The 25,604-nt window shown below is 45.5% G+C and overlaps 1 long non-coding RNA gene across 1 annotated transcript; it reads left to right on the forward strand.

Annotated features, from left to right (window-relative positions):
* LOC135401311 (uncharacterized) lies at window positions 1–21,277 on the forward strand. The gene is made up of 4 exons (XR_010424780.1): window positions 1–40; window positions 4,689–4,727; window positions 16,076–16,120; window positions 21,230–21,277. It is a non-coding gene; the product is annotated as an uncharacterized LOC135401311 (long non-coding RNA).
* Window positions 21,278–25,604: the final 4,327 nt, after the last annotated feature.

A 25,604-nucleotide genomic window follows, 5' to 3' on the forward strand; every position in this document is an offset into this window, starting at 1 on the left:
CTAGACGGACGTCCAAACCTGCAGCCAGTTACTCCTGCAGGTGAGCTGTTTCTCAGGTGTTATATTAAACCCATCACGTTCAGTCTACCGCTGCTGTGCCATTTCCTGAATGTTGTTCCCAGCTGTGTATGTTAGTAGTGTGCGGCATGTTTTCGTAGCTCCTAATCGAGTGGCTGAGACTAATTAGCTAATGTTAAAAATGTCGGTGTAACTGGCAATTTGTCTTTGGGGAAGTTTTTTTCTTTAAAACTTCTTACACGTTAGGTAGGACACTCTGTTCATATGCCGCAAGTTTAGTGCGCAAAACGTTCGCTAAAAATAAAATATTCCGGACGGAATGGGCGACGGGAAGCGGCAGATGGCACAGTGCACGGTTATTGCGCGTATTCATCACCTCTGCGTCAGTGTGTTTTTTTTTAGAGAGAGAAATAAGAGCGACTTAATCGCGTAAAATGCGAATGAAATACGGAACCGGCATTTGAGCCACCACACAGAGTGTAGGGTGTCTACCAACCTGGAACGAACGAACGAACGAACGAACGAACCCTTGTCTTCGATAGCTGGCGTCAGCAGCTGGTTTCCCTGGGTTGTTTGAATTTGTTAATTTCTGGGCGTTTGAGACTTACGTGTCTGTGTCGTCCCTAACTGGGGTCTGCCTCGGCCATTTCTGGTTGTTTACGCGGTCTCAATAATACTCAATAAATGATCTGTTTATCTTATGAGGGATATGTATCAAAACATAGCTGCAGGCACTAAGTTCCATTTTGCTTTGGTCAGGGAATACGCTTGAAATAGTCGGGGACGTTGAAGGTTGCAATTTTGTAGACACCATGGAGCGTGTTAATCTTGACGTGTAGCTATTGTCGGCAACGTGAGGGCTCAGCACTCACGAAACAAACGAGATGCAAAGCGCGCCTGTTGTTCATGGAGCACTTATCGAACTTGTAAACTTCTTCTAATTGCCGGAGCCGTGCAAGCGGAAACGAAACAAACCAGGTTGTGAAACCCTGCTCCATTACATTGGATGAAATGATGACGTACCACTTGATGTACCACTAGAATGCGGCCAATAAAATTGGGTTCTGACTAACGATACCCCACCTTCCTCATCTCGGCAACCCATCTTGATGACACTTTACAGAACAGTGACTGCTCGTGAGTGATTGTTTCAAGTAACGTTGTGGTGGATGAGGCAATTAAACATAGAGGGAGAAGCACAACACAAGCCTCACAACCCCAAGCTGCATACTTCAATTGAATGATGGCAGTTGAAGAAAAGGCGGTGGGTTTGGAACCTACATCCTCTGACTGCCTGTCAGTGATTCTACCAATCGCTTTTTAATCTACCAATTACACCATGCTACCCACTCTTCAATGTGCCGAGTCACGCAAGGAAGCACACAGACTCGCCCTCCTCGACACAACGCTGTCTCAACGCTGCCGACATTGATATTCACAGAGAGGCAAACGAGCCGAGGAGAGCTCAATCTAGAGACAAACATAACACATACAGTCTGCGCGTTGACTGATATTCATATTGGTTCCGCACAATGTTCCGCACGGTTACTCGCCATATCTCAAGGGTGACCTGCTGAACACTTGTGATATTCATTGGCGTTACTGCAGCCGGACGAAAGTGTCCACGCGGTTCATTTGTCGCCAGCTCTAATACGCCAAACTGTTGACACAATTCGTACACTCCTGCTCGTGACATCCTTTGTTCTCCGGATTGTGCTTGCAATTTTCTCAAAATATCAGCTGCTTTGACGTTCTCACTCGCAAGAAATCACTGCTGTTTCCCAGCTGCAGAACATGATAGCTGCAACTACTGCGCATGCGCTGATTACGCGGTGATTACCAGGTGTGGGATACTGTAACAGGATAGCATTGCGTCTCGCGCAATTTGTCTATTTGTCTCGTACAAACGTCTCGGTCAACGTTGAACGACTCTTGTAACATTGCTATTGAGCGTCAGAGCACGCGATGTGGTATTGCAAGAGACAAGATGCCCTGCTTCGTCCTCATTGCGCTTCGCGGTGGTGGAGTAGGTTTCAGGGAAGGATCTGCCAACTTCCTCCAAGGTTCCGTGCACGAAGGAGTGCAAGAGGGCAGGAAAATACGATGGTGGTATTAGAGAGGGAACAGTCTTCGTTTCTACCCCCTTCCTGGCTAGCCCCGAAGAGAATATGAGGGCTTAGCTCAGCACGCTTTCATTAGGAAGCTCTCGGACCCACTTCAACCCCGGAATATTTAGCGAAATTACCTCGTGACGGCTGCCCAGACTTGTACAGTAATACTGAGGGCTGGAACCAGAGACACGAAAGAACAAAGGAAATGTTCACTGACACAGCAACTGTTTATTATGAACTGAACACTTATATCCAGGCTCGAAGAGCTCCCCAAAGAGCCCATAGTTTGAGATAATTCACACAACACTAGGCACACGACCAATGAGAGTGCAACGTTGTAGAAATTATGCATAGCCAATCGGCCAATCAGGAGCCGCAACCTTTGGCTGACCTTTCGGCCGGTTCTGGCTACCACCGACTTCTACTGGATTTCACGCCTGCCCCCCTTACCCGCTATTCAAAATAACTGAAGCTCTTTTGGCTAAAATAAACATTTATTTGAGCACAAAGCACTGATTGAAACATCTGATACGTGGGTGCACTGTGAATACAAAGTCCACTGCGTTGTTGACACACTGTAACCAAGTTCGAACTTGAAGCAAAAGGAACACACCGTTCATTTCTTAATACCGAGCTTGTCTCATGAGTGCTTACTATTTTATGATGAGCATCATCTTTCGCTGCTTGCAGAGCGGAAAGCGCTTCTGTTGTACGTAATCCTGTCTGTTGTGAGCCCTGGAAATCCGATGGCGCCCGAACGTGTTCTTCACTTTCCATCGCCAATCCCCCCGTGGCAATCTCCCAAGATTCTAACAACAACCGTTTCCGTTTGTTACCTTCTGTACGCTACACAGCAGTGTCACTGAAAATAGGCTGACCTCTATTACAATGCCGAATGTGGCCAACAACTTCACTGGAAACATGAATCTTTTCGGTGCTAAGCATGTGTTGTCTCAGAGGGTCATTGATGCAGCGACCCGCTTGACCAACGTAACAAAAACCACATTCCAAAGGAACTGAGTCTACGATGTTCTACTTACAGCACACAAGATGGTTTTTATGGGTGACCAGACAACCGTTCTTCACAGAACTAAAAGACGACAACCTGCTCAGTTGAAAGCGTTTGAAAATACAATTTTAATTCCAAGGTTTCTCGCGACAGCCACTATATTATGAGAGATGGAATGAAAATAGGGAATGACGACCGGAGATCGGGGATTTAGGAGATTGCCACGAGGGGTAACTGTGTGAGTGATCCCTCGCTCATACCCATTTTCCCCCTTCGGAGGTTTTTGGGAACATAAGCGTTCAGTTAATAAAGAACAGTTGCTGTGTCTGCGAAAATCAAATTTCTTTTGTTCTTCCGTGTCTCCAGTTCCAGCCCGCCTAAGTATGCACCAGCTTGTCTACGCTCTTCCACTTCTGTTGTACTATAACTTGAGTAAAGTATTTAAGTTACGTAGCTTAAATCCTTTTGCGAGTAATTTGGTATCTTGCAAATACTTGCAAAAGTCAGCATTAAGTAATCTAACTGAAATGTTTTTTTCAGTCACTTCTACTCATTTTTCAAGCTACTTTGAAGACACTTCTCTTTGCATGACATGGAGGTCGAGCGAAATATTCTCTTTTTGTTTCGGTAAAATGCGCGTTGTGGTTTAGCGTCTGACACATTCGGGACAACCACGTCCCTCTTAGGAAGGGGTAGCGTGCAGCGTCTGGGGTTTGAAAGAATGCATGAGGCCATGTGTTGTCCTGAAGGGTATGAGGGTAAACCATTGAGACCCCTATCAGGCAGGATGGAAGACCCGTGCCGAAAGCTGTAGCGAGAGAGGGCACGTAAAATATTAACACTTCTTTTCGATGTTAAAGCAACGATAAGAAGACAAACTACAGTAAATTCTGTCGTTCTTGTGAGAGCACCTGTTCAGTACTATATTGCGTTTAAAATGGGGATAATGTGTTAAGAAAACACCGTAGCAGGCTATCGGATTGTAATTTGGAAAAGCAGTTGCTCCTGTAAGCTAATAAAGGCTTTCGGTAATGCCATTTTCAACTTAACGCTCTTCGTATTTCGTTGATATAGAGGATTCCAACTCTGGCGTCAAAGTATCTTGAGAGTAACGAGTTACTCTTAAGAATATTTAATACACTCTTTAATAGGTTTCAAGATTGGTTCTTTGGTACTGTACTCAGTTACTTTTTTGCAGGGTACTCAGAAACCTAATTTAAATTGTTTTTGTGAGTACAAGCCTGCTGCTGCCTGCGATTGCGTGAAGTTCTGTTTTGATAATCGCGAGGGACATGAGCGGGGTAGAGGATAACCTGAGACTATACCCTGTCCATGAGATGACTGTGCTCTGACTCCATTTCAGGAGCCGCCGCGCACAAAGTTTAAGACTGGTGGCATCTTCATTTGTGCACGATTAGAAATGAAGTACGGTAGCTAAATGCCACTAACAATACATTTACGATACCTCGTGACGTACGATATTATGACGCGTCAATGAGTTCTACGAAGGTGAGGTTGCTTGAAGTTATCTTTTCTTCTTTCCTCTTCAGATGTATACGAGGCGCAACAATACGTTGGTGGTGGAGCAGGTAAGTACACATATATGAAAGTCTAACATTCGCTCAGGGTTTGGCTAAGGCTATAAACACAGTGACTGTCACTGCTTTACAATGGGGCTCATTGGCTTTCTCGTGTTTTATATTTCTACGTTTTTATATGACTTTCACATTATTCCACGTCAATTCCATGCCATACTTCCTTTATCTAAAAATAACAGTGAGCGATATCATTAATTCAAACTTTTAAAGGCGTACGAAGGAGCAAAACTGTATCCTCACGGATGCCATTGACTTGACGTCAAGAGAAAAGGGACGCGATTCGTCCGTTGCGTCGTGCATCATTTGTGAGTGAAACAAAGAGCAATTGAAGATTTTACGCCTCCCCATTTCACAAGAAGGCCGACAGTGTGGAGCGGGTCTCCTTAAACGATTTGCCTAAATATCGGGAGAGATCATTTGAGGAGAGCAATCTGAGGTCTGTGTAGCTTTGTGTGTACCCTGCGTACCAGAGTTACAGGTGTAACCCTACGAATCCTCTGCGATGGGACATCGACACTACACCGTGCATGGTCTGAAACAAATTGGAGGTCACAACGTCTCCTTTCCGTTGGCGTTCTTGCTGACGCCGTCAAAGGCAGGAGACGCGTATGAACAGCTCTTAAGGTAAGTCAAAATGCAACTTTGATTTATTATCAGTTTTATTATTATTATCTCTTGTGAAGGGCAGCCACATTGATACACTTATAGGAGCATCGCCAATAGGTTGTTGCAATTAAATTCATTACGAGAAATTATAGTGCTGTCGAGAAATCATATAAGTGTTACAATTTGCTATGACCAATCAGTGATGCTAGTCATTAACCATACGCCCCTATTCCAGGTGCTCGTTCGTGTGTGTCGTCAGCACGGACAGCATCTTGAGCCAGCTGTCATCATAATGGACTTCGAGACAGTGGCAATATCAGCTCTTCGACGCGTTTTTACCACCTCCACTCTTCATGGATGCCTCTTCCATCTATGCCAGAACATCTTCAGGAGGGTGCTAAAGGAAGGTCTGCAACCTGTATACGTAACAGACAAGAACTTCGCAAGCGCTGTGCGCAACTGAGCGCACTCTACTTCTTGCCTCCTAATCGCATACGGAGGGTATGTTGAACCTTCCTTTCGAGAACTTATTCAGTCTCCGGTCTTGCACGGCTTTCCCATTCCATAACTTTTCTTTGTCCTTTCTTCAAGGGATTTCAGCACATCAAGTTCCGTTTTCCAAAACAGGCGTCCCACCTTCTCAAACCGTTTGAGAGGAATTATATCACGGGAAGGGCACGCAGCCTAAGTAATGGCATGGCTATGCGTACCCTTGCACGCTTTCCTCCTGAGTTGTGGTCTGTGGATGCTCTCATGGAAGCAGAACAATCAGGAGGAAATAACAGCATCGACGGGTGGCACAGTCGATTCCGGAAAATCATCATACTCACGGCTTTGGAAATTCCTGGGTACCATCGCAGCCGAACAAAGGAGCACGGAAGACAGAATGGAAGCAATGCTACGAAGCCAACAACCACCTCCACAGAGGCGGTCTTCAAAACTTAGAACCGACAGATTGCAGGCCCTGCATCGTAATCGGCTTACCATGGCTATCACTGATTTCTTGAGAGCTGTCGCTCATCACCTGATGGATTAAACGTATTATTACGAACTGTTGTCAGTAAGCTGTCAAGTGTTCATGACAGTAAATGACTGTTGAACATTGCTCTATGAGTCGTTGCCAGTTAAACATGACGTACGATCATGAGGAACATGCCGCCAGCACAGGCAGGCAGACCGCTCGTCTACCCAACGTTACAAAACACCGAACAATCCGGAGGTCGAAAGTTCAAACTATCAGAAGGCCGAAAAGTCAGAAAACCGAATTATAGAAAGGCAAAAAACAAGTAACTCAAGATACGAAAGCTGTTCTTCCAGCTGCGAGGCAGCAAATAGGCGAGCTCAATACAGCAAATAAATCATATTCACGAAGATCTCGTAAATAACGTACTTTAGGCAACCGATTAAAAAAAGCGATCAAATGACCTCTGCCGTTTGTCAAATGTTCCGGAACGGAATGCATGGCGCTGGAAAACATTGTTGCTTAAAGCACCACATTCTGCGCCACGTTGTATCGTAAGTTCGCGATGGCTCTTCGACGTTCTGCATTGTTGTATCTCGAAGGAACTGCTGTTGGGGACTAATGGAAACCTTCAGTGTGACCAACACAGTAAACATAAACACTGCAAGTGTTCAGTAAGAGCAGAAATATAATGATGCGATGGTGATGGAATAGGTTGCTGTCTGCCAACCGCAAACCGCGTAACCCAGGAGTTTATGGAGGAAGGGCGCATCACGACATGCATCTTGTAAACAACAACTAGCAGGCACTACTAGGGACGACATCGAACTTCTCATTGCCAGAAGCGCTGCTGATGCATTCCTGACTAACGCTCACGCAAAACAATAACTGGGGTGAAAAGATTTCATCTCCAAGCATCCCGCAGAGTCGGCAAGCGTTGCATGTGCAAATTCAATTTCAAAATATTTTATTTCAACACTTGTTCGCTGCAGCTTTGCATAGGTAAAGGCTTGGGCTTAATAACGTATAGGCCCTCCGTTAGCCTCTATTACAAGGTGCATGCGCCGTGGCAGTGAGGCGAAGAGATGGTCCATGAGCCCAGCGTCTTCGCAGATGTTGTTCCATTCACTCTCTGCCGTCCACAGCTCGTCAGGGGACTGAAACCGGCGTCGCTTCTTCCTCAGACGGTATTTCATTATGCTCCATATGTTCTCGATGACATTGAGATCGGGGCTTTTAGCTGGCCACTCTAGCTGCCTGACGTCAAGTTCGTCCAGACTGTGTTGCACTATCCCAGCCATATGCACAATGGAGCGGTCGTGCAGGTAGAGAAACCAGCCATCCGGAAAGGGACCGTCGAGCGCTCAGGGCAACATCGGTTGCTGCAAGACGTCTCTGCAAGTTAGTGGCGAAAACGTATAATCTTGTAAGAGCATTATTTGAACCACTGTTAATTATCGATTAATGTCGACATGACTGGAGCCGAATTAGCTTTTTCCCCACTCAGCAGTTAGGGGGCTAGAATGAAAATGCCCCTAAACAGCCTCCTATCGTAAATTTTACATGCCATACTTTATGTATGTCTTCACTAATCGTGCCCTCAATGCAACGAGAAAGAAAAAAGTCAACAGAGACATCGTCTTTACCTATAAGCGGTAGCACTGAAACACCTGCGCACTCGAACGAGCGACCCCTGAACGTGGATGGAGACTGCTCCCAACACTACCACAGAGTATCGTCCGCTGTGGAAGAATCTGTCCACATAGGTTGGAACGAACCCAGAAAGAGCGTCGAAGCATTGCTTTATAGCTCAAACTACTAAGCATGCAAACATAATACTTTTCTTGTTGTTTTTCTGGAACAGCTCAATTACATGTGCCGAGAGGGATGCCAGACGCGATGCCGTTCATTGCAGCAGGACGAAAATGTGGCTTCATCCGTGAACCGCACATTAGCTTAATCCTGCACCGTCCAGTGCAGCTGCTGCTGCGCAAACAGCAGCCTGGCTTCTCCGTGCTGCTTTGTGAACGCGGGCGGTCTTGCGCTGCCACAAATGCCCTTCAGCCCCATTGTCAACCTTCTCTTTACGATACAGATGGAAGCCTCTAGATCCAGTTCCCACTTTGTCAGTGGTAGTGAGGAATGGGTCAACAGCGCTGGCGGCGATGATCATCTCGTCCCCCTTCCTGGTTGTGGATGCTGGTCGTTGTCCACGAGGGGCATCCCTTATGCGGCCTTCCTCCCTAAACGCTCGTATCACGCGGTTTGCAGTTGGCAGAGAGCAACCTATCAGCTGCGCTATTTGTCGTTGCGACAAAACAGCCTTTCGACGGATATTCGTGGTGGCATCCCAGGCGGTGAAGTGTGAACACCGAAAACAGGAAATGGCAGGACAGCATGTGTCACTGGTTCTATATATGCTGACACTTACCACGTTACTATCAGGTCACCTGTAATCGCAAAACGCGGAGACCTACTGTTTCATGCATACTGTTCCATCCATACTGTTATCGATGCGCATCCAGTGCTGATGCGGCATCATGTCCAGTTCCCTGAAGCAAGAGTTGCCGAAAACTCGCAGAAGCAATGTGTTTCTTCAGCTTCGTTTAGTGCACCTCATATTTATGTCTATAGGCACCGTTTTTAGCTGAAGCTCGCGTTAGAGATGCTCCAGGCATTATTCTGTAGCGAATGAGAATCGAGAATAGCAGATTTCCTCCTTTGCTGGTTACTGGTTAAGAAATTAAAGATGTTAACTAAATCATGTGGAGTAGCCGTCGTTCTTATGAGTGCTACCCTGTTTTTATTCATTTCTTCAAACAACAACAACGAGGATGAGTAGCTTGCTATACGTCTTACGTCAAAATAATTTATGGTAAACAAGATAATTATGCTAGAACGCCGCAAGAATGGAATTTTCCATGCGACATCACAATGTTGTTACTGCTCGCATTATGCACATATTCACTGTCCATTACCACTTACGAGTCCGTTATACGAGTGAAATTATCTTGTAGCGTTTGCACGCACAAAGCTTTTCCCGTGCAGTTAATAGCAAGGTCACGGCAGTTTTGAGGCAACGGGGGGGAGGGGGAGGGGGATGTCGCTTGACAGCGGTATCAGATGGCACGAGCTCACGTAATCACAACAAACAAGCTGAAGCGATGCGTCTCCTATCATCGCCCGTTCGAAGCGGAGCACCAGTTCTCAGACGGGAACCCCGTGACGCGGGTAGGACAGCCGTCAACGCTCTCCCCCTATAATTCCAGTTAAAGCTGCTAGGGTGGCGTCCCTCTTGCTCTGCAGGCCGGCACCGCGTTCGAGTTAAGATTGGACGAAGCTGTACCAGACATCAGCAGTATGCTTGATGCGTTTCACAACAAGTCTGTCTGTTTGAGGGTCCTTCATGGGACGCATGTCCTGGCATTCAATTGGAATATGCCTCCAATGACAAGGCTGGATTTTGGAGGCACAACAGGTGCCCTCTTATTCATGACGTTGCAGAGACACAGTGCTGATCGTGCAAATAATTGAATAACATGCTACGCGTCCGCAAAGCACGAAAGAATAGTAGTAACTGGTGCTCTTCAACTTTCTGAACTCTCGGGGCTCGTGATCAACAGGGGCATTGAATTTCTGACGTGCCGCAGTGTTGTTGAGAAGCCTGTCAATTTCTATTTATTGTCGCGATTCAGATTCTCTCTGAAACGAGTAAACAGAAAGTTCTGCAAAGGAAAAAAAAAAACTACTTGAAATGTGGAATACGCAGTGTTGGTATGAGGCAGAGCCTGAAGCATGGTAAAAGATAGAAAACCCTAGTCTTGGAAATCAGGTTTTAAAGGTAATAGTATCTAAAAATAAATAAGCAGATAAACCAAATAGGTCTGTGTGTAGACCATGTCTTTTCAAGTTATGGCGGTGCATGTGAAGACTGAGCTGTGTAGAAAATACAGATAAAGAACAATACATAGTAATGCATATTCCTACTCCCTCCTCTCCTTTCTATAAAACTGTTAAGTAGGCCAGTAAAATCCACTATAAGCAATAATTCACCCCACGAAGTCATAATTATTGCAGAAATTGAATTTAAAGTACGCCGCAGAAAGCGACCGTGCGCAACGTTGGTGAAGAATAGTGCAAGCCTGAGACCTTGCGCTGACGCTACACGGTCCGTGCTCGCTGACTGGTTCAGAGTGTCGTCTGCTAGTCAGCTGTTCAGGGCTCTGAAGAAGCATAGACGACCAGCGCCCCTACGTCATTCATTACGTAACGCCGCCGCGGAAAGCATGCTGGTGAGCACTGTCAGCTTGATCAGCATATCAGCAGACAATTTTCCGCTTCTTGCATGCCAGCGCAAAATATAACCTCCAACCAGTCTTCTCGTGACTCCCTCGTGACCCACTCCCGCAGGACAATGAAATCCCTCATGCCCACGGTCATTGTTTCAATTCCGAATTTCCCCCTAGGGAACATGTTTACAGAGAGACTACAAAAGAAGGCCCTCACGCACAAAAAGAAAAAGACAGGCGCTGACCCTGACTGACCGCGCAGATGTGATGCCGTCACAGGTCGTCCTTCTCATCCTTGTTACACCCCTGGGGGCGAGTCGAGAGTAGACAAGCGTGGCTGTGTTTGTGTACATTTTCGTCTGGTGAAAAAACTGCTTGCATCAAAACCTTTTGTGCTGTTCGGCAAACTGACGCATATACTTTCATCAGATGTCTTAAACTGAAAATATTCTGGATGGCCCCCTATACTCCTTTAAGCCACGTTTACTCGTATCTTTATACCACATGTAGCCATCTGAGCTTTATTATGTACCGTATAAACCTGTATACAGGGTGTCGAATGAGTAAGGGTCATAACATTTCTAAAAAAAAAAAATCTACGTGCGATAAAAATAGGAGACTTTGTGCACGACACTTGTGAAGGTTTTCGCCACCCAAACAGGTGTTTTATGTGTGTGTGCCTCATTAATTAGTCTAACTAGCTTAATTGAAGTCAAGAATTGGCCAAGGACAGGTAACATTTTTTTATTGGTTAATTAGAAAGCCCATGGCCTCAACACACCACTTCAGCCACAAATACAGGATCTTTCACAATGTTTCCACAAAAATTTGACACCCGGAAACACGTAACAACCGCACACAGAAAAAAAAAAATCATCAAGGCGCGCTCGTTCAAGTTCCCCCTTCTAAGGTATGGGGAGCAGTATAGTACAACACAGGAATCAGCACAGAACATCCGATGTCGGTGATTATCAGTAACTGATGGCTGCGAACAGGTGCGTTGGGTAGAGCCGCTATTTAACGCTCCCTTAACCTTCGTCGTCAATCTCAGAACTTGTAATCTATAAAGAAGCGCACTTTTATTGGGAGCACAAAATGGGGGTCCACCAAATGAGGATAAGCCAGCAAGCAGACTCAGTTTGTGGGACACACACAGCGAGGGTGAGACAAAAAAATGGCCGCATGTAGAAGGGAACTCCACCGGACGCAGGTGGATTTTGCGTTTTTGGCCCTTTCATACTGCATCTGAAGAACCAGCTACGATTTCTGTTTTTTCGTATTTCAGACCTCAGGGCTTTCACTCTGTAACTTTCTAATTCAGACAACGGGCCCGTCCTTATAAGGGAATTAACTATGAAAGTTCATTACCAACTTACTTCGTCAAACAATATTACGCTAAAGTGGGCTGTATTGCAAGTACGCAAATAAGAGACGAACGGTGCCAGTTGGGCGGGTGGGTTGGACCGTCGTATAGTCTTTGCTGTTACAAGTAAATTTACGCCCCCCATTTCCTTACCAAAAACATGGTTACCACAGAGAGTCGGACCGAAACGTTTATCGGTTCGGTTCGGTTTTAGGTTCGACTGTTAAGGTTCAGTTCCGGCTCAGCTCTGCAAGGCAATTATAATGGTTAGGATCGCTTTTTTCGAAACGGTTCGGTTCATGAACCGGTTCAGGGGTCACAGGTGGGAGTGAAGAAGAACAGGCAGCTCAAAGCACACTTCCGATGTGTGGTACACCCAGCTGGAAAAGCAATATTGGCGAAACACTGGGCCGACGTCTGCTTCCAACCTAATAGTTGTCGGGCCAAGCTTGCAAAAAAGCTTGGGCCAAGGTTGGGGATTGACAATGGCCTCACTCGGGCCAACTTAACCGGCACAAGCTCGGGCCAATGTAGAGTGCCGACCTGACAGATATAGGGCCGATGTCTGGCCAATAAAGAACCAAGCTTGGGTACTGTTGCGTAAACGTGGGCCCTACGATGGCCCATGGAACAACACCTGTACATGGGCCAACCACGGCCCGTTGCAAAAAATTGCATGGCCCAACTATTAAGCAGCGCGCTGCACCACACAGCTTAGGCTGCCCCCAAGGCGAAAAACAACGTTGGCAAAATGCCGGACCGACGTGTGCTTCCCACCTGAAAGTCGTTGGGCCGTCCCTGTAAAAAAGGATGGGCCAAGCTAGGCAATAGCTAGGCTCGCCTACTCGGCTTTGATTGGTGCATTATCGGCCAACAAGCTTGTTTCTTGATACGGATCTGTACCCTGACCAATGACTTGCCATGCATTGGCCAGCCTGCACTGTGTCAAGTTATGCCAAAGCAGTCCTGTGGCGTCGTCGTATTCGTACTCAATTGTCTAGCGGCGTAGGGTAACGGCGTAGGGGGAGAATCATAAAAGCTCGCAATATGCCCGAGGTCACTAGAATCACACAGTCAATCACAGTCATCAATAAAGAAAAAGAAACTGCATTTCTTTCCTGAGGAAGAACAGCAGATACTATACACAGGTTTGTCTCGCGAGCTTCCACAAATTCGAGAGTCCTGCTCGCGTGTGAGTCAAAATAAAGTGTGAAGTGTCTACGTTTAATCTGACATGTACACAAAAACACTGAAATGAGGAATTGTTTGTCGTATTAGCTCACCATGAAGATAATGTCTGTTTCTTACTGCTTTTGGGTTTGAGACAATCTCTCGGCCAATCGAAAGTTGAACTTATGAAGTGCTACACCATTCCGCGTTTCCCTCTCCCCAAGGCAACATACCTAGATTGAACGAAGCTTGGCAAGAGCTTGGCTGGCCAACCGAGTCGTGCTTGGCAAGTGCTTTGCCAACTCGTTTCTTGGTACATATCTGAGCCAAACCTCGCTCTGCCTATCACTATGCAACATTGCGCCAACGTTCACTGGCCGAAAGAGTCGGTGGCCAACTGTCATCCGACCTTTTGCCAACCGTCAACGCGTCTTTTCTTTCTTTTTTGTTTCGAGTAGCAGCTGTATTCCGAAGGCAACATACCAAGATTGGACCAAGCTTTGCAAGATCTCGGCTGGACAACCTAGCCGTGTTTGGCAAGTGCTTGGGCAACGAGCTCGTTTCTTGGTCCAGATCTGCCCCCTTGCCGACGGCTTGCCAAACCTCGCTGTGCCTGTCACTATGCAACATTGCGGCAACGTTGGCTGGCCGAAAGAGTCGTTGGCCAACTGTCATCCGACGTTTTGCCAACCGTCAAAGCGTCTTTTCTTTCTTTTTGTTTCGAGTAGCAGCTGCATTGTTTTCGGGTTTGTTTGCCCAGCGTAGTGCCGACATTGGCCCGTCTTTATTATGCCGAACTCTCAATAGACCGAGCGCAACACCTCGCACAACGTTCTCGGCCCAACGTCGTTCAGCAACCACCACAGTGAGCGGCATCAGACCGACTTTGGTCCGAGGTGCAGTGGCCGACTTAGTCGCCTGCCGACCAAAAACCGACGACTGGCCGATGGTTGGCAGTCGGCAATTTCCACTTGGGACAGTGCTTCAGGTGGACAGGAAGGTGTGAACGGTCGTTCAAGATCTTGAAAGATTTTGCGCGATATGAAAAACAGGATTAGTAGTAGTTACAACAGGAGCATAACCATGAATTACAACGAAAGAAGGAAGTCACTGAAAAGGCTAGCCAGCTGTAGAACTCGAACCAACATCTTTTGTGGATTGCACATCCCGATGATTGCACAGCTGAACCCACATTTGTTGTTCTTAGGGACTTGATGCTTGTAGGTTGTCATTTCTTCTGTGTTTCAGCCTCAGAACATAAATTTCCATCATAAATTAGAAGTTTGGGTTGAATGCCCATGCACGTCGCTCATGTCGCGTGGTTAACTATACCCACCGAGTTGTTCGCAGAATCTCAGCAGGAATATAACATTCAACCAAGCCTGCCACCTTAGCCTTTCATTCATTTCAAGTCATTTAAGTGATTGAAATTATTGATTACCAGTCAGTAGACGCGAATACACGTTAAGCACCGAACGAGTGCTAGTCAGTGCTACGTACGTGCTACGAGTGCTACGTACGAGTGTACGAGTGGTAGTCATGCTGGCTCAATTGTCCCATTTCAGCTCCCAGGCACTTGTAGCGTTTACAATTAAGTTGGTTTGGAACGGATAGATTCTGCCCGGCTCTTTATGTAGAAGGCGTGTTATCGTGTTATTACTGACCGCCACCGTGCTACCATTTCGCCTTAGAGTGAAGTGTCTGTCGAACAATGAAAGCACGGGGAAGAGCAACTGCAAACAGAGAGGTCGACCCATTTTAGACCCATTGGCGATTATTGAATACGATGTCTGTATGGTTGTTCTTACATCTTTTATTTCAAATGCACACACACACACACACACACACACACAAAGCATCTTGGTATGTTTTTGTTTTGTTTTGTTGTTGTTTTTTTCATCTTGACCAGCATGAGGGTGGCTGGTCCTTTACTTTTTAAGGGGCTTATGTAAGCTCACGCACTCTATGTGTCAGCGATCAGTTCTGCAGTTAGGGTGAACACCCTGTATAGCTGAGGCTGATTAGTATACTGTTATAATATATGTCACTTCATGAATGCTACCCAAACTGTTATTGATCTCTAATCCTTATAAATATAGTCGTGTGTATGTCATAACCGTTTTAAGTTAGCTGCTTTCTTGTTCTTATTTTGCGACTCTAGAAAATCCAGAGCATTCCTGCAGGGACTTTTTCGGCAAGCAACAGGAAGGCTACGAAGCTGATGAAAGAAGAAAAAAAAAGTACATGACGAAAAAAAGTAGTCTCTATTTTCATGCAGAACAAGCAAAGTTCCGCCCTTAGTTCCGCATGAACCGTTATTTGAACTGGTTACCGTTTTTTTAAGGTTCAGTTCCGGTTCCGCTCCAAGATGGCGTCGACTGTTTCAGTTCAGTTCCGGTTCGGCCAAAAATAGCGGTTAATAACGGTTTTCGGTTCGGGTTCGGTTCTACTCTCTGGGTTACCACGAATATATGAAAATTTTGGCCAGCTTCTCGTGTAGCACTCTGTATATTACTGTGACATTCGCATCTAGTAGAGTAAACATAATATTGCAATGTTGCACGTTTTCGCTTAAAACAGTGTACGGGGCGTAGCCTTACAGTTATAATTAAAAATTGGGGAGGCTATTCTCTAAGATGCACTTGTTCACATTAACAGGCTTCGCCACTCAGTTTACTCCATGTATCCAGTTGAATAATCCAGGTGCCACATAAGTTCTGCCCCAAGTGCCTTCTGAATGAATCCACATATTATTTCACATTTCATTGAACAAATGATTATGTCGGAGTGAGTTAACGGATTAATACACGTAAATACGTGACATGACATTCCTGGATTAATTTAGCTGGCAGACCGCCCAAATGAGTGGTGAAACCTGCAATGAAAGTTCTCAACACTGTCCTTCTCATCTGTAACGTTCAAACTACATAAAACAACATTCTCTTTACAGATATGCCGCAGAAGCAGTACTCGGTCATCCCAGCCGTCACACCAGGTATGGCATGGGAGTACTTCGTTGGGAGGGTGTAGATTATTGGAGATCAGTAGCGAACAGAGCCGGGATAGAAGACGCGCAGAAATCACCACGAAACCATGCACAACCAGACTGTTGCTGTGAATGTGAAGCGGAAGGTGTTCTACTTGTGTGTGTGTGTGTGTGTTTTTTAGTGGAATTTTGAGCCCTTCACCGTCGGGCGAGCTCGGGCAGCACCGCTACACGGCAGCCACGACGCTTGATACTTAGACATTGCCGTGAAATAGTTTCGTAAAAGTAAGTACAACCATAATAACCAAAGAGGAAAATATTGATACTCACCTGTCGCATAGGCCAATAGGTTTACTGAGAGGCGCCTTAGGAAGCTTAGGGCCGTATTCCCAAACCACCCGCTACTTCGCCCTAAGGGCGCCCGTAGCCCAGGGACCCTTGAGGGCGAACATCCCCTCAGGGCAGCATGCGTTTCTCAAACGTAAACGTGCACGCGCTCAGCGAAGGGCTGGCCATCAGGAGGCTCAAAGGGGATTCGGCCCGATTCCTCGTAGAACGAAGCAGAAGCGTATGCGCACGACCGCGCTTCATTTCCGCTTCCGACGGCTGTCGTCTGCTATTTTGGTATCTGCTGGCGTTTGTCTTGCAAACTTCATGTCAGTATTGTGTTCAGATGTTGTATAACTGTTGGGTATTGCGAATATGAATTGTACCCATCTCATCATCGTCTCTTTATGTGTGTATGTGTGTTGCGCTAAAATGGCAAGATTGTAGCAATCACTGGATGGGCGGACAAAGGAAGCCACGATTGTCCATGCCCCTCCTGATGTTGAGACGTTGGTATAATGCACAGACGACTTCGATAAGCAGTATCTTTCTTTGAATTCATATTCGTCGTACCACTCAAGATGGTTTTTCCCATTCCCGAATTCGTCGTACTGTCGGCATAAAACCATTATCGAATCGCTCGACGCGATCCATGAATGAAATCGCACATGTCCTCCCATGTTTGTTTCGAGGCGAGCGTCCCTCAGGGAGCGTACAGGGAGCTCGCGGGCTTGCTTGGCTGGCGCGCGCCTTTAGGGCGCCCCTTGCAGATACGGGCGCTTTGGGAAACGAAATTCTCCTCCCTAGGGGCAGGCGCTTACATAGGGAGCCCTCAGGGTTGTTTGGGAATACGGGGGTTAGTGTCTCCTCCTCGTAAGTCACTTGATGTGTCTCTCATTTAAAGGCAGTAGTTCGAAGGGTAGAGTTGACAATTTAGTAACACAGAGGAAGACTCCCAGTAAACCAAATATGTCCTAAGGATATCCTGGGGAATAAGTGATTTTGACAGTTGGATATTCCAGGGATGTTCGTTAGCGTCCGTTTACGTCCGTGAGACGTCCAGGGGAACAGACTTTCTTCCTCATTTTGCGATCCGGGGGCGTCCCATGAATGTCTGGGTTGGGTATCTGGACGTGAATGGGACGTTTACCGATTCGTATCAAGTTAGTTTGTATACTCAGTTATTTTGCATCAATATTCAGTTGTATGTTCAGTTATCTGTGCTTGTTTTAGTGACAGTTTCGAAGAAATAATCTACATCTCTTACTTGGTGAACGGTATGGAACCGCTGTATACAGCACTTATCGGCAACATGGTCTCAGTCGCTTTTGCGCCAAAAACCTCCAATTATCATCATCATCAACTTATCGGCAACACCACGTGACCTGCGTATCATATTCAGGGTGGAGGAGACAGCTTGGACAAGGACATAAACATATGATCATCGAGTACGCGCACTACCTATGGAGGCATATGGTAGCCTCTTTTGAGAGTTGCAGGTGAGGGTGATGTAGGGGGAAAGTGCGGTCAGCCTGTTCTGCAGTGGCTGCTCGGTGCACCCAGGGGAGGGAGAAGAGGGGTGGGTGAAAGAGAGCTAGGGAAGGGAGGTGATGGTGGCACATGAGAGGGACGGGTATGCTAACCCTCTTGCTCTAGGATCTGGTGGGTAGTCCTCTAGGACTACCCACCACAAAAACATGCGACCACCCCTCAGTAGTCTTAATGGGGATGCTCCCTGTACCACGGTAACCGCCAGGATTATTGGCGAGTTACCCCATCTGGACAGTTGTTGGAGTACGTTCTTGGAGTAAGTGTAGAGTGGGGTGAGCTACACTTGTAGCGGTGAAGACGTCTTTGGAATTCATTCGCTCGTCTGCCAACCACGCGGGAGTATAACCGCTGATACTTCTGCGTCCCTTCGTCTAATGTTCTAATGTTCATCTTGTGTTCTAATTCAAACTATCTTCTATAATGCGATTACTCTGCAAATAAAGTTGCAAAACCAAAATGTCTCTTTGCTTACGTCATTCAAGTAAGCATCACGTGTCCCAGATATGTGCGCAAAATATCGCGCCCTTGGGCAATTCTTTTTACGTCCTCCAGATGTCCCTGGGACATACAATGTCAGACGATGTTCAACGCCACATTGTGGACATCCAGATAACGTCTGGTGAACCTCTTGGACATATGTGACGTGTGCGACTTTTCCCGGATGTCCCTAGGATATTTCTGGTTTACTGGGCGGGATATGCACTGATACATGGGTGCTGTGCCTGGTTCAGCACCTGGTTCATAATCGCCAACTAGACATGCACTGTTCTGTGTTCTGTTCTGAATTCGGAGGGAATCTATATTCCATATCAATCCAGACCAAGTGTGGTTCATTTGAAAAAAAAAAAAGAACGAACAAAAACTGCTTGATTCGGAGGGCTTACGTTGCTTCGACATAAATTCGTCAATATAAATTCTGTCGAAGCCAAGGGTGTCCATTCCCGGAGTGACTTCTTTTGGCGCATAACCCATCGTGCTTTTCTGCTCGTCTCTATGGAGCCTTGCGTCTTTTCGTTCCGTTTTCCTCCGTTTAGCTATTTGGTACGGACGTTCTACAGCATTTCTGCTATTCGAAAACGAAATATAATTTTTCGTTGGGCATGCTGGCGGTTTTATAAAGGTCGGGTTCTGGGGCCGCCGGCAGTTACAGTTGGCATCCACCTTCTACTCTTTGAGTTCTTGCGGTGGTTTGTGTGCATTTGTTTTCACATCCCCCCTCCCAATAGCGCGCCCTGTCGTATGCAACACATTGACTGCATCAGATATGTGAAACCCCATAAAATTTATTGTTCCACATACATCATTTAAATTTTGCAAGCATGCTTGCCAGACTTTCTTGGACACGGAGAGGATCTGTCTTTTGGCACGCATAACCTCCAAAAATAAGACGCGTGGCTGTATAATGTGGAGTGAACAAGGTCGGTAAAGAGGCGCCATATTTAGTCACGACACTGCAGCTGAACCACAAGAGATTATCCAAAGTGTGAAATAGTTGCGTGCACGTCGCAATGTAGCGGAACAGACAACTATGTCGTGCACATACCAATTACGGCATCAACGCTTGTCCGGTCATGGGGCGGCTTAGCTGGCTTGTCCTTATGCGCGTTACATTTTCCACCAAGCAGGGTCCCTTCTATCAGCTCCTCACGGTGAAAAAGCGCTCTCATGAGGGATATGACAAGTGTGTGGCGTTTAAAAAATAATTATAAAAAAGAAATGGCGTAAAGCAAAACAGGGGAGTACGATATCACTCGGAATCATGGTTTGCTGGGAGCGTTGTTACGTGGTGAAGTTGTGTTTTAACAGTGTGCGTCGGGATTTGTAACACACGTGTTGGCGCGAGAAGCGCCCCTCGGTAGAATTCCACTGTATGTTGGATTGTCGACCACGTTTTAGTGGACGTTGTACCATAACTGGGAATTCTTGTGACTCACGGATACATCTCACTAAAATCACCAGTACATTTTTAAGAGAATTCGGCCTTCCAACAGCACCCCCTAAAAACACACTGTCATACCTGAGATATCCGAAGGTTTCCACACAGGGACGGACACGATGTCCGCCGGAAGGCGAAACCGATCCTCTCAGGGGATCCCACGGGTGTCAAATTATAGGACTAATACATGTCTTTAAGGTATGCTTAGGACTGCCCCAAGGATATCATGAGCCGAGTTAGGACAGTGGGAAGACACATCAGTGACATAATCTAGCTTCGTTTCATTGAACCTTATTTGTTTCGTCAGAGGCTGCACTCTGTCTTGACAACTTTTGATTCACTCTGCATTATTTTGATAAACTGTCGCAATAAAGTCTAGTTGTTCGTTTCTCGTAGTTTCCAAAGAGACAATGAGCGCGCCGGTTTAAAAAAAAAGGCAGAGAGAAATTTAAAAGATGCAGAAACAATCTTTTTGGGAGCACTAAGTCAGTTAAACCCACTTAGAAAGGTACTGGAATTCCCTTCCGAAGAGAAAACAGATACTATTTATGCACTGATACTACAATTACGTGACGCTCCGTAAATTTGAGAGCCCTGCTCGCCTCGGACACAAAACGAAGGGTGAGCTGTCTGAGCTCACTTCGATTATGCAAATAAACATTACGAAAGCAAGGAATTGCTTGAAGTATTAACTCTAGATCAATACGAAGTCTATGTTTCTTACTGCTTTTGGTTTGAGACGTTCGAGTAGTACCTTTGATAGTCAAAAACAGTCAGACGGAATCTCGCGTTTCTCTCTTTTCCGCGATCAATGCTCCATGTATCATGTAAACAGTCACCTTTTTGGAAGAAGATAAATTTTACGCAGGACCGCCCCTTGTTTCTGGCAAATGCCAGTCAGCCCCAAGGATCGGCCCAAAAAACAAAACAAATGTTTCACTCAATATTTGAGGATTCTTAGTAGGTAAACTGAACAAAATATTTCTAATCTCGCTAGCTACCTACAGGGACGGGCTCAGGACGTACCTGAATTACTCTTCACAGACAATCCACGAGTGTCATCCTCAGGACGTTCTGAATACATATCGAAGGACGAGGACACGATGACACTGTAGGGAGATCCTGAGGGCGGACCGTTTGTGTCCCTGCGGCCCAGAATTAATCCCGAAAACGCCCCTATTGCGCAGCTGAGTTTCATCGTACCTGACTCCAATGTGACGCTTTGCAGAAGGCTCGAGTCGAGGAAACAGCTGCTGTGACTTTATTCTACGCATTACAAACTCATAATTGCTTCTACTTTGCAGATCCCTATCAAGAATATGAGATGGGAACACCAACTCCTATAAGCGTGGGTAAGCTTCTGTGGTCGTGTAAATACTCATATGCCAAAGGTTGGTAGATCAATTGTAGCGTTCTTCAGGAACACTTGGGTGAAAATGGAAGGTAATTTACAATGTCCAGTGTGCGGTGGCAGATGATGACTAAGAATGCCAATGTATGCTTGTAACTCTTTACCTGTTGAAGTGCAGACTCCGCACGAAAGCTAGTTTTTCAACTAGTCTTTTTTTTTTCTGTACTTCATTCACTGCTATTTATTTAGTCATCGTTCTTCAGGAACGTAACTCTGCTTACGTTCAATACTCTGAAAAATAGAACTCAAAATAATTGGAGAACCACGAATCACCAATAAAACACACAGCGCCAGCTTGTGATTAAATATATTATTGGAGCCAAGTCCTTCCTTTTACTGTTTGTTCTTGAGTGATCTGTAAGACACCCTACTCGAGTTACCCATGAATAGTTGGTATGAATAAGGAGTATACAATAGATTAGACTAGAATTAGGCCATACAATCGTCGCTTAATAACTGAACCATTTTTCCACAGAACCATTCGCAATGGACGTTCAGAGTAAGACAGCGTAAAACTTTCACATTGAACGTGTAGGCGTGTTTGACGATGTCATTGAAAATGTTGGTGCTCAAGCAGGACCACCAATGGACATGCAGCTCACAGATGAAGGTATGTTTGCGTTTGCTCGTATTATGAACTACGGAAAATGCCAGTCCATACGACCAAGGAGGATGGACTACGTATTTCGTCAAAAGTTTGTTACGTTACGTCAAAGGGAGTGCATGGTGTCCATCACGATACAAGTCGCGGACCCCTGCGGTGTACTTTCTTGCCGTTAAAGATGTTTAAGTAGATTTGTATCTCTGCATAGATCTACCAAATAGGTAAGCCGAGTGCTTTTGACACGTCGAACAAAAGAAGAATTTGTAACAACTCGTTGATCATGAGCAGTGTTGGGAATCCCGGGTCATTTTTTTAAATCCGGAGATTCGGGCTTGTTCCGCACCAATCCCGTGAGGGGATTTCTTGACTGAGAAAAACAACGACACAGGGCGCATGTACAGCATTTGTGTGCGCGTTTTCTTTTCTTTTTATTTATTTATTTATTATTTATCTCCTCAGCGCTCTGGCTCTACATGTCAATCAAAACGTTCGTCATAACCTAATGCTCTCTATTGCATTGTAGTATTATGCGACGCTTTTTATATATAAAAAAGAATAAAAACTGACGATACCCCTTTTTCCCGGTCTTCTCAAGTAAGAGGTTCAGCAGTTTTATGCGCCATCGTCACGTGTACGCCACTCGATATCTTTAATACTGAATGAAACCAAGCTTCGACTTACAAAACTGAAGCATCGAAGCGCCAAAGTTTGACAAGCAGCACGAAATGGATGCCCCCGGCTGCTTAGTATTGAAGAAAAAGCTGGCTGTCCAAACCCCATAATGGTATATTGGCCACATGACTTGTACATGTTACATTTTTGGAGACGTGTCTATACCATGTGTGAGAGGCCGCAGAAGTTTTGAGTAGTTCGCTACGTCTCCCGCACCTAGCGCCCAGTTCACCTTGGGCACAAAAGAAGTGAGACTCCACGGTGGTTGAATCGCCTGGCTCCTGCGAAACGTCGCTATTCTTCGTTCGTGTGCTCATCGTAGAAGCTAAACGAACCCCTATGATCGCCAGTTTTTCTTTTCTTGTTTTTCTGTTGTCGGCGGGCACCACATCACATACGTCGTTCGACGTCGACGATACCTCTCGAATGCGCAAAGCAATGCACGGAACTCCGGCGCGGGTGTCACTGCCCCCGCGTCGGCAATCGAAGCCCCCACACCGCATCGTACAAGGAAGGAAATATGCGTAAGCTATTAGGGTGCTTTGGAAGCAGCTGATGAGAGAAAAAAATAGACAATTTCAAACATGTGCTCCTAATCATTCTGCGGTTGCTCCAATAGTAGCTTTGCCACTCGAGTCCTGAGATACCCCGGCTCCCGGGATTTGGGGATTCGGCATATCCCGGTTTCCAACACTAATCATGAGCAGAGGTGGGCAAATGCCCTCACGATCTTTGCCCTCACCTCAATTTTCGTCACAGACGTTTTTCCTCACCTCACCTCACCTCATTTTTTTGGGGACTTCGTTACTCACCTCACCTCAACCTCCTTTTAAAATTATTTTCCTCACCTCAATTTGTTTCTGAAAAATTTTCCTCACCTCACCTCACTCAACATTTTCCAGAACACTTTTTCCTCACCTCACCTCAACCTTCTTTCTGAAGCATTTTCCTCACATCATCTCAACCTTCCTTCTACAATATATTCATCTTTGTTATAATTTTTGCCTCGTCGAGCTCACCTTAACCAGTTTCTGTAAAACGTTTTCACTTCACAATTAAATTACTAATTAAATTACTTTATGTAGACACAGACCTCTTGTGCGTTTTCACCTAACTTCAATGCCGTACTAAAAGCTCAATAATTCAACTTGTGGCAATACGGAATATATGCCATCATTTGCGCTTATTGCACTTAAAGCGCATGTTGTTGCCTCCATTTCTTACATCAGTCTCTGATAAGGCCATTGGTTGTCATGTACTATCGTTCCAAATAATACGTGAAAGACATCTGCTTACAGACTGACTAGTTTGGCTTTGTTGAAATCTAAACACTCAAAGCACACGGAACTATACTGAGTTGTTCATGTGTCTCACATCATGTATGTGACCCAACTGACTAGTTTGATTGTGTTGAAATCTGAGCTAAATACATATAAAGCACACATAAGCTATATTCACTTGTACGTGTATCTGATCTGACACGTCTATCATGTATCTGACTCAACTGAAAGTCTGGAACTAACGCGCTTACAGCGAACACATTTCAGTGTAGAGAGCGTATGCTCACAGTAACATTTCTGCTACATTGGTAATAGAAAAAGCTGGCTCTCGATGCCCTTTTAAGAGATCGCGCAATTGAAAATAGCCGCTCCACATTTCCTCAACCTCCCTCTCAAAAATTTTTCGTCACCTCACCTCAATCTCAATTTCGGAAATTTTTCCTCACTCACCCCACCTCAAAATCCTTGTCAAAAATTTTCCTCACCTCACCTCACCTCAACCTCCTTCTCTAAAATTTTCCTCACCTCAACCTCCCTCTCGAAACATTTTCCTCACCTCACCTCACCTCAACCTCCCTCTCGAAACATTTTCCTCACCTCACCTCACCTCAACCTCCCTCTCGAAACATTTTCCTCACCTCACCTCACCTCAATGTGCGTGAGGTGAGGTTGATGTGAGGGTGAGGCCACCCTCACCCTCATTTGCCCTCGTGAGGATGCCCACCGCTGATCATGAGCAACAAACGTAGCAGAAGTTAACGAAGAATGATGAAAGTCACTGAAAAGGTTAGCCAGCTGTAGGACTCGAACCCATGTTGTTCCAGCCTCAGAACATCAGTTCTTTCATGTAGCAGAGGTGTCAAGAACAAGGTTGTATTTTTCTGGAAAGTGTTTCGCGTTTTAGTTGACCAGTTGAACACAGCACCCCACCGCAAAGAACCATGCCCAAGACAAATCGTGAAATATAAAGCTGAATGTATACTCAAACGTGATGTAAAACTTCAAACGTAACGTAAAAGTAACACAAACGCTAACTTTTCGTATCGAGTGATGCTGTGAAGTAAGGACCATGGTGAAAGGTTCGCGGCGGAAAGTGTCACGCAGGAGGAAATCATAAAAAAAAGAAAAAAGTCACAAGAAGTGGGTGAAATTTTAGTTTTTGTGTACTTACATAGGCGCGTCGCGAACTGCCTTTATTTCTGACAAGAGACTTATTTTTGGATTCTATTCATTGATTCCATGTATTCTGTCGAAGTCTTTGATATTGCTCCCACAGTTTTCTTTCCTCGAAATACCTGCCTCCCTCTGGTTTACTTTTCTTTCTTTCTTTATTTATGTGGTAGGCGATTTGGTAGAATATGGAATCATATACGGGACTGCTAGGGCGGACCCTGTTACACAGTCCCTGAAAAATAATGACAAAAACATGGCAGCATACTGTCCCGAGAGGACAAAGGTATTCGATACCACAGATTGCATAAACAGACACTTTTGGACACTGTAAACGAATTGCATCACACATATTAATTACAATACATATTACCATACATACATACTTTTTTGTCTCGTTGTAACGTCCCGTGCCACCTGAAAAAATACTTCGTACTATAGACAACTATTTGATTTTCTCTGACCTGGTTAATAAACGATCAATGCTCAGGTGCAGATTTGTGTGGTTCTAATGACTCCGGGTGATATATTTGCAGTGCTCG

This window comes from Ornithodoros turicata, chromosome 1, assembly GCF_037126465.1.
Source record: "Ornithodoros turicata isolate Travis chromosome 1, ASM3712646v1, whole genome shotgun sequence".
NCBI classification, from domain to species: domain Eukaryota; kingdom Metazoa; phylum Arthropoda; class Arachnida; order Ixodida; family Argasidae; genus Ornithodoros; species Ornithodoros turicata.